Here is a 7,444-nt window from a genome sequence, read left to right as displayed (position 1 = left end):
GATTCTTTAATTTTATTTTTTTATCAATGGTAAGTTGCAGTAACATGGTAAGGAAATGAAAAAAAAATAATATTGGAAAAGTTTTCCATACCCAATTGATTTTTGTAAGACAAAACAAAAAAACAATCGGGGAAAGTTTTGTATGATTACTCTTTTTCGGCTGAAAAAAAATTCATTCATTTTTAGGAGCTTCCGTTAATAAATTGCGGAATGGTATGAAAATGTTATGATGCGACACAATAAATAATGTATTAATTGTTCTTTTTTTATAATTAAGTAATTGTCGATTGTTTGAAAAAAATAGGAAATGTAAAAATAAAATGTCCTTTAACTTACCGGCAGTTGTTGTTAAAACTGGAAAATATAAAAACTCCGGTGGAAAACCATTAGCATAAGCTTGTGCCATAATAAGTTCGTCTATGTAGCTGTTAGAAGTTTCTTCAATTCGAGGGAAATCAACTTTCTGTGCCTCTTTATATCTTTTACGTAAAGTACTGCTGGCCTTTTTGTATGTCTTTCAATGTTTTAAATTTGCGACAGTAAACTCTTGACGCAACAATTGAATGACGTTGGATATAACAGGAATTTGCGGAAAAGCGAATTTTCGCTCCAAAAAATAGTGTGTGTCTTAGCGCATGTAACGTAGAGATCCTGTGACGCGTTATATTTGAAAAGGAAAACCAAAAGAATTGAGAATGGAGTATATATTGACATATTCGTCGCTTAGAAATTTTATTTTTGCTGTTCTCCATTTCTTTGAAGGAACACCAAACCGTTGGAAATATGTTAGCGAATATATAGAGAGACTGCGTAAAACAGATAAAGAATATCAGGTTTTAAAAGTAATATTAGGAGACAGAAAAGCAAAAGAAGTAAATATTCAGTTATTTGATGAGAAAACGTGTGTAAAATTATATACGATAGTAAAAAAATGATTATCCTGAGCTATTAGAAAAGAATTTTCATTGGGACATTTTTTATCGCGAACAAGGAAACTCGAAGGATGGATTTAAATGTATAATCTTGAAATCTCCATGTGTAGTCATTGTGTATTGTGTAAAAGTAAACTAACAACTATTTCATCGCCAAGTTTCCCATTTGTTTTTACCGAAACTGGTAGTTACATTGCAGCTTCATATACTTTAACATCTGAATGAATTATCCAAAAAGTGGTAATAGTTATCAAAATTACCAGGATTATAATTTTATACGCCAGACGCGCGTTTCGTCTACACAAGACTCATCAGTGACGCTCAGATCAAAATAGTTAAAAAGCCAAATAAATACAAAGTTGAAGAGCATTGAGGATCCAAAATTCCAAAAAGTTGTGCCAAATACGGCTAAGGTAATTTTCTCCTGGGGTAAGAAAATCCTTAGTTTTCGAAAAATTCAAAGTTTAGTAAACAGAAAATTTACAAAAAATGACCATATAACTGATATTCTTGTCAACACCGAAGTGCTGACTACTGGGCTGGTGATACCCTCGGGGACGAAACGTCCACCAGCAGTGGCATCGACCCAGTGGTGTAAATAGTTGTTAAAATATCAAAAAAACTGAACAACCCCATCAATATTCATCTTAGTCCAGTTCCTCTGTAAAATAATTCATATTTTCACTTGTTATAGAAGATTTCAAAGTATAAATTTGTAGTAGATTTAAGGCATTTTTTTCTTTCATATGTGTATTTCTTGAACATCCAGGTGATATATCCTGTATTTGACACATAATCAAATTTTCTATCATCATTTTGATCAAATGCAGATTGCATTTTGTATGAAGCGCGGAAGCGCTTAAGTCTAAAAATGTACTTCGGTCAACGCTTTTACAACCCTATAAATTAAGTAATCCAATTCTTATAATTACATTTGTTTTGCTAAGATCATGAATAAACAATTTCTATCAAATATTTCTTATATCTGCCTGTACATTTTTGTGTGTAAGCACATGCTATCATGGATGTTACATATCATTGTGCTAAGAAGAATAATGTGAGATTGTTGTTAGCCCATCAAAATAACGGATTATGTTGAAATATACATGTAGTGTAATTATTCGATTTTGAATAAATGAAACAAAAAATAATAATGTTTATTTAACTTCTTGTTGAAAGAAAAGCCATATTGACAACATATACATCATACCTTTAACTACAGCTGAAGCATTTTGTATATCTGTTATGATTCCTGAAAGCCTTATAATGTAACCAAGACTTTTAGAAAGAACAGCATTTTCTTTTCTATATAATAATTGTCGTGGAAGTTGTTAAAAACAGACTTGGCTTCCTCATCAAATCTGTAAACTGTTTCAGTTTCATGTTTTTCTGAAATGACTTTAAATATCTTGTCCATGCTACTTCTTAAGTTCTGGAACTGGTATCCTCTTTTGGGCATGAAATAAGGTACCTATAAAATATTATTTTAACATATCAAATTTGTTTTTGCATTGCTCTCAAATTAAAAAAAAAACTGTGTTATCATTGATTAGCGAAATAAAAATTTGTGCATTCTATAGGCAAGAAAAATCAAATCAGTCTTCTACTTAATTACATACAGAAAATGGTATGGTCTAAGAATTCATATTTTGCATGATAAGTGATGTGCCAATGTCGTATATACAAAAAGGAATCACACTTTGACTTTACTAAACTTGTGAATTAATGTGGTATGTTTTGCAATATTTCCAAAAAAGATATAAAAGTAAGAATTTATCATCAGTGTCTTTGTAGTTAGGGAGCTACCATTTTTATAGGGGTATACGTGTAGGATGAAATTTAAAAAAAAAGGCAGGACAGTAATTTTGAGTAAAAAAGAAAAGGCATGACAGGAGTTTCGAGTTAAAAAAATACAAAATGAGCAACTGGGTAAATAACCCATGATAATTAAAAAAAAAAAAAAAAAAGAATCAAATATAGAGAAAAATAAAAAGGCAGGACCGAAATTCAACTAAAAAAATGCAGGTCAAACATTTCATCCTAGCCCACCCCCTCAAAATAAAATGGTAGTCCCTTAAACTTGCAGCAATGTATATTTCATTAAGAGGCAATGCCAGAGAAAACCAGGCAGAACTTGGAAATTTTGTTCAACAGCCTTTTTGAGATAAATGTGTTTTTGTAATGTATCCACCTTGTTTTGTTGGGAAATGACATTTTAAAAAGTCATATTGGGTTATTATGTATAAAAAAATGAATTAGATTTTTCAGTAAATTTGACTGCTTATATAGGGAAATAGGGGTATTAATTTCTCAACAAAAACAGCCTACAATATAACAATAGATATATATTCTAAAAGATGACCATGAATACAGCAGGAAATGATAATAACATCTTTGGTATCTGTTGATATGTAAATGTTCTAATGCAGTAAACTGTCAGGAAACAGCAGTTTGTTTTCGTCTTTTTGGTGTTTAGACATACCAAAAGTGATGCTCTTCAATTTAAAAACCGATAAAGGTTGTAACCAGCTGGTAATGTTTTGACAGAAAAATGAACTTCTGTTGTATATTTGTATACATAATTGAACATTTTGATAAGATTTAAGAAAAGTACATAACTTTGTGGTGTTGGGAAACTTATTTCCCTCACCAGGAGATTGTTGCATACATGTACGGGTGATCACTTCCAGACAGAGGTACATTTTTGTAGTTACAATATCTGTACGGGAATGAGGATTATTTATAAGACTGAAATTATTGTATTATTTGCTGGAAATGTGGAATATGAGGAATTTAAAGCCATTCGTGAGTAGTTTTTGATGATTCAGCTGGACAAATGCTGGAAATTATACAGTTTTCTCCCACCTTAAAACAGTACATGGTATATCATGGACACCAAAAGCAAACTATAAAGATCTAAATGCCATAGTTTTGTGCATCTTGAAAACTGGAAAGGCGGATCACTTTGAAGCAGATGATAGTGATAGTGTTTAAAAGAATTCTTTGCGACAGTTATACCAGTTGGAACAGGTAATAATTTAAATTATGAAAGTTTAAAATTACTTCTCGGATAAATCATGTGGCCCGTTCAATAATTTTAATACACCCCCCATTCCCTCATATTTTTAGTTACAATGTGAAATTATTCTCTGCAAATGTATGATCTGTGCTGAAAGCAATTTTATACAATTTTATTCATCATGTTTAAACATTATTTGAATAGGATAATACATGTAATTAAAAATTAAAAAAAACCAAAAAAACTACATGTATCAGACTCAAAAGTTACAAAAAAAAAGAAGATTTGGTTATGATCATGATGATTGCCAATGAGAAAATCACATGTACAACTATCCTCCATATACAAAACAGACCATACATGTCTGTCACCTTATTTATTATGCTTATCATTAATATGTACATGTCAGTAAGGTATGTTCATGTGCCAAAATGAATGTACATGTACATGTAGGCAAAATGCGACTACAACTGAATACATTTGCATGTACATGTACAAACAATGTACATGTAGAATAGATAAATGTATAAAAAGATGTGGCATGAGTGTCAATGATAGATCATGATACAACTCTCCATCCAAGTCACAATTTATAAAAGTAAAGACAATCCTACAGTTATCAGGATAGTCATATGTATGTTTATATCAGATATACATGTAAACAGTAAGCTTAATTTGTTAAAAATCAGGAACGTCAAATTTAAATTTTCTGTAATTTTGATTGCTACATATACAGTGTACCTATATTTTATGACATATGAAAGGCACACATATATATTGAAAAGTGGTTATCATGATTACATATATATTTATTTATAAAAATAAAACTTGTATATCAAATCTTAAGATAATTAGATTCTTAATCCACTATTTAGATGGGATCTTTTGGGACGGCAATACCTTTGTTTCATAAAATTGTTGTTTATTGTCCTTCGTGTCCTTAGAAACTAAATTAGACATGTGATATATACATGATACAATTGCAAGGATTTCAAACTTTTAACATTTAGTTCAAAACTGAAAAAAATATTTTAAAATTAGCACATTTTGAGATCTTGTCATTCATGTCATTAGAATTTAGATACATTTGTACATGTACATGTGTGATCCTGAAGCGCATAACATATAAGGTTTATTTGACTCAAATATATCAAGTAAAGTTGTTTAGTAATAAGTTAATCACAATTTACCTTTCTGCTTTAAAGTGTTCATTTAGATCATTTTATACATTATTTAAACCTGTCCATTTAAAAATAGAATTAATCATACAAAAAAGTCTTGTAACTTTGAATGTTTTAATGTAGTAAGATGCTAACAGCTCATTATATAATTTCCACTGGTTCTTAAGATAAGAAAATAACTAATTTGATTTTAAATACAATTTTCCAAATTCAATTCAAAGAATAATTGATCACCTTATAATCTGTTATTTCTTTAAACAGATAAAAGATACATCAGATGACAGACTTACATATAGAGGAGCCTATAATTAGAGAAATGGATCAACTTGATTTTGAAGTTAACCTACTGCATTAATATGAAAATTCATAAGTGAGTACCAGTATCTCTTAAAGTACATTTTTTACATGTTTATCTATATTTTGATAAAGTACCATATGAGAAAAAGTATGTAAAATCTTAAATCCTGTAAATAAACTAGACATTACATCAGTACATAATGTAAATCAGAATAAGAATGCATAACATATGAATTGTTAAACATTTTAATATGACCAGTGTCAGCTTAATTTAAGAACAAATTAAAACACAGATGACACACACATAAAAATTAATGAGACCAAGTGTGTATTTTCCAGATATGCAAGAAGGGTTTTAATCTCTCACTACAAATGTATTTGAAGTCCTGAATGTGAAATCTTCTAAAAAATTATACTAAACTTCAAATATGTGTACTTGAATATATGTATATAATATTAAAATTCATCTTATTTAATACAATTAATTTAAAACATTTCCAAGCAAAAAACTGATGTATAAATGTATAGATTGACTATTCCTTCATTTGTTTTCAGGTGACTGAGCTTAAAGAAAATCACACATGAAACTGTAACCAGTTTGGGAGACTCATACAACAGAACGTTTCAATACCTATTAAGTTTTTTTATGTATATGTTTGACTTTTGGTAATATTTTGGAAGTTACTTTAGTAATTGAGACCTCAAAGTTGAAAATGACAATTTTGATAGAGGACAATTTTAAGAATATCAACTTAGTTGTTTATAAATCTTTATCTTTTAAATATTACTGGGTGTCTGAAAGAATATTTCAAAATTTTCTGAAACTATTTAGATATTTATCATGTTTCATGTGTTTATATAGGCAAATATTTATACATGTCATTTATGTTATGCAAGGGTGTATATGAATTTCTAAAAAGATGTATATATATGTGTTGATAAAATAAGTTCCAAATTATTACAGAGTAACAGAAAATGGGATCAATTTATATTAAAACAAATCTGTGAAAAGGGAATGAAAAGTCAAAAATTGTATTTTTTTTAAAATAATTGTTTTAACATTTTTGTGCTACATGTATTTAGAAATATGTACAAAAAAAACCAACTTTAATATAAGTATCAATGTAGTATGCCCTTGTTATTTTTTGTTTTGTGCAGTACATGCATTTGAATCTTGATCAAAATTTATGGATTGAATTACTAAACAGAATAAACTAATTGTTATGTTAACACTGTTGCTAAGTATATGTCACATTTAATCAGGCCAAGTTATCCGTCTTATAAACAAAGGAGGTTTGATATGATTGCCAATTTCAAGGCTACATGTACCTATCACAGTTTTCTTTAGGCCATACTCATTGTGATGTATGGAAATAATTCTCTGTTGTCATATTCTGACTTTTATACAAACCAAGTGATGAAGATAAAGGGTGCTTCTATTTCCAAAGGTTTTGAAGAAACTTCCATGGAACACAATAAAAATCAGAAGATGTAGTATAACAGTGGCGGATCCAGAAATTTTCATAAGAGGGGGCCCACTGACTGACCTAAGGGGCCCCCTCCAGTCATGCTTCAGTGATTCCCTATATGACCCCCCCCCCCTGCCCCCCCTAAATCCGCCTCTGCATAATTGTAATCAGACAACTCTCCATTAAGAGACCATACAATGTAAAAGTTTATAGTAATAGGTACAGCCTTCAATAAAGAATTAAACCACTCTGCATAATCATATTTGATTTTGCAAAAACAAAGAGCATGCTTATGATGGTCATGCCAGTTGGGAGTTCAGAATATATCAGGTTGAGAAATGAGGATCTAATCATTTATTGTTCGACCGCAAACAATTTTTGGGAATGTATAATGGTATGATGTTGTCATTGTTGTTGTCTGAAGACACATTGATTTCTGGACAATACCTTCAGTTTAAATTAATGGATATCTATGAAATTTTGTTATAAGGTTCAATTCCCCTAAAGGAAGGTTTGGATAAATTTGGGGATGATGGTCCTTGGAAC

The 7,444-nt window shown here is 30.0% G+C and overlaps 1 long non-coding RNA gene across 1 annotated transcript; it reads left to right on the top strand.

The window, feature by feature from the left end:
- Window positions 1–3,080: 3,080 nt before the first annotated feature.
- LOC134718913 (uncharacterized) lies at window positions 3,081–6,478 on the top strand. Its single transcript, XR_010107472.1, has 3 exons — window positions 3,081–3,962; window positions 5,394–5,502; window positions 5,985–6,478. It is a non-coding gene; the product is annotated as an uncharacterized LOC134718913 (long non-coding RNA).
- The last annotated feature ends 966 nt before the right edge of the window (window positions 6,479–7,444 follow it).

This window comes from Mytilus trossulus, chromosome 5 (assembly GCF_036588685.1).
Source record: "Mytilus trossulus isolate FHL-02 chromosome 5, PNRI_Mtr1.1.1.hap1, whole genome shotgun sequence".
NCBI classification, from domain to species: domain Eukaryota; kingdom Metazoa; phylum Mollusca; class Bivalvia; order Mytilida; family Mytilidae; genus Mytilus; species Mytilus trossulus.
The sequence above is the reverse complement of the archived record's forward strand: the minus strand, read 5'-3'. Positions and strand labels throughout refer to the sequence as shown.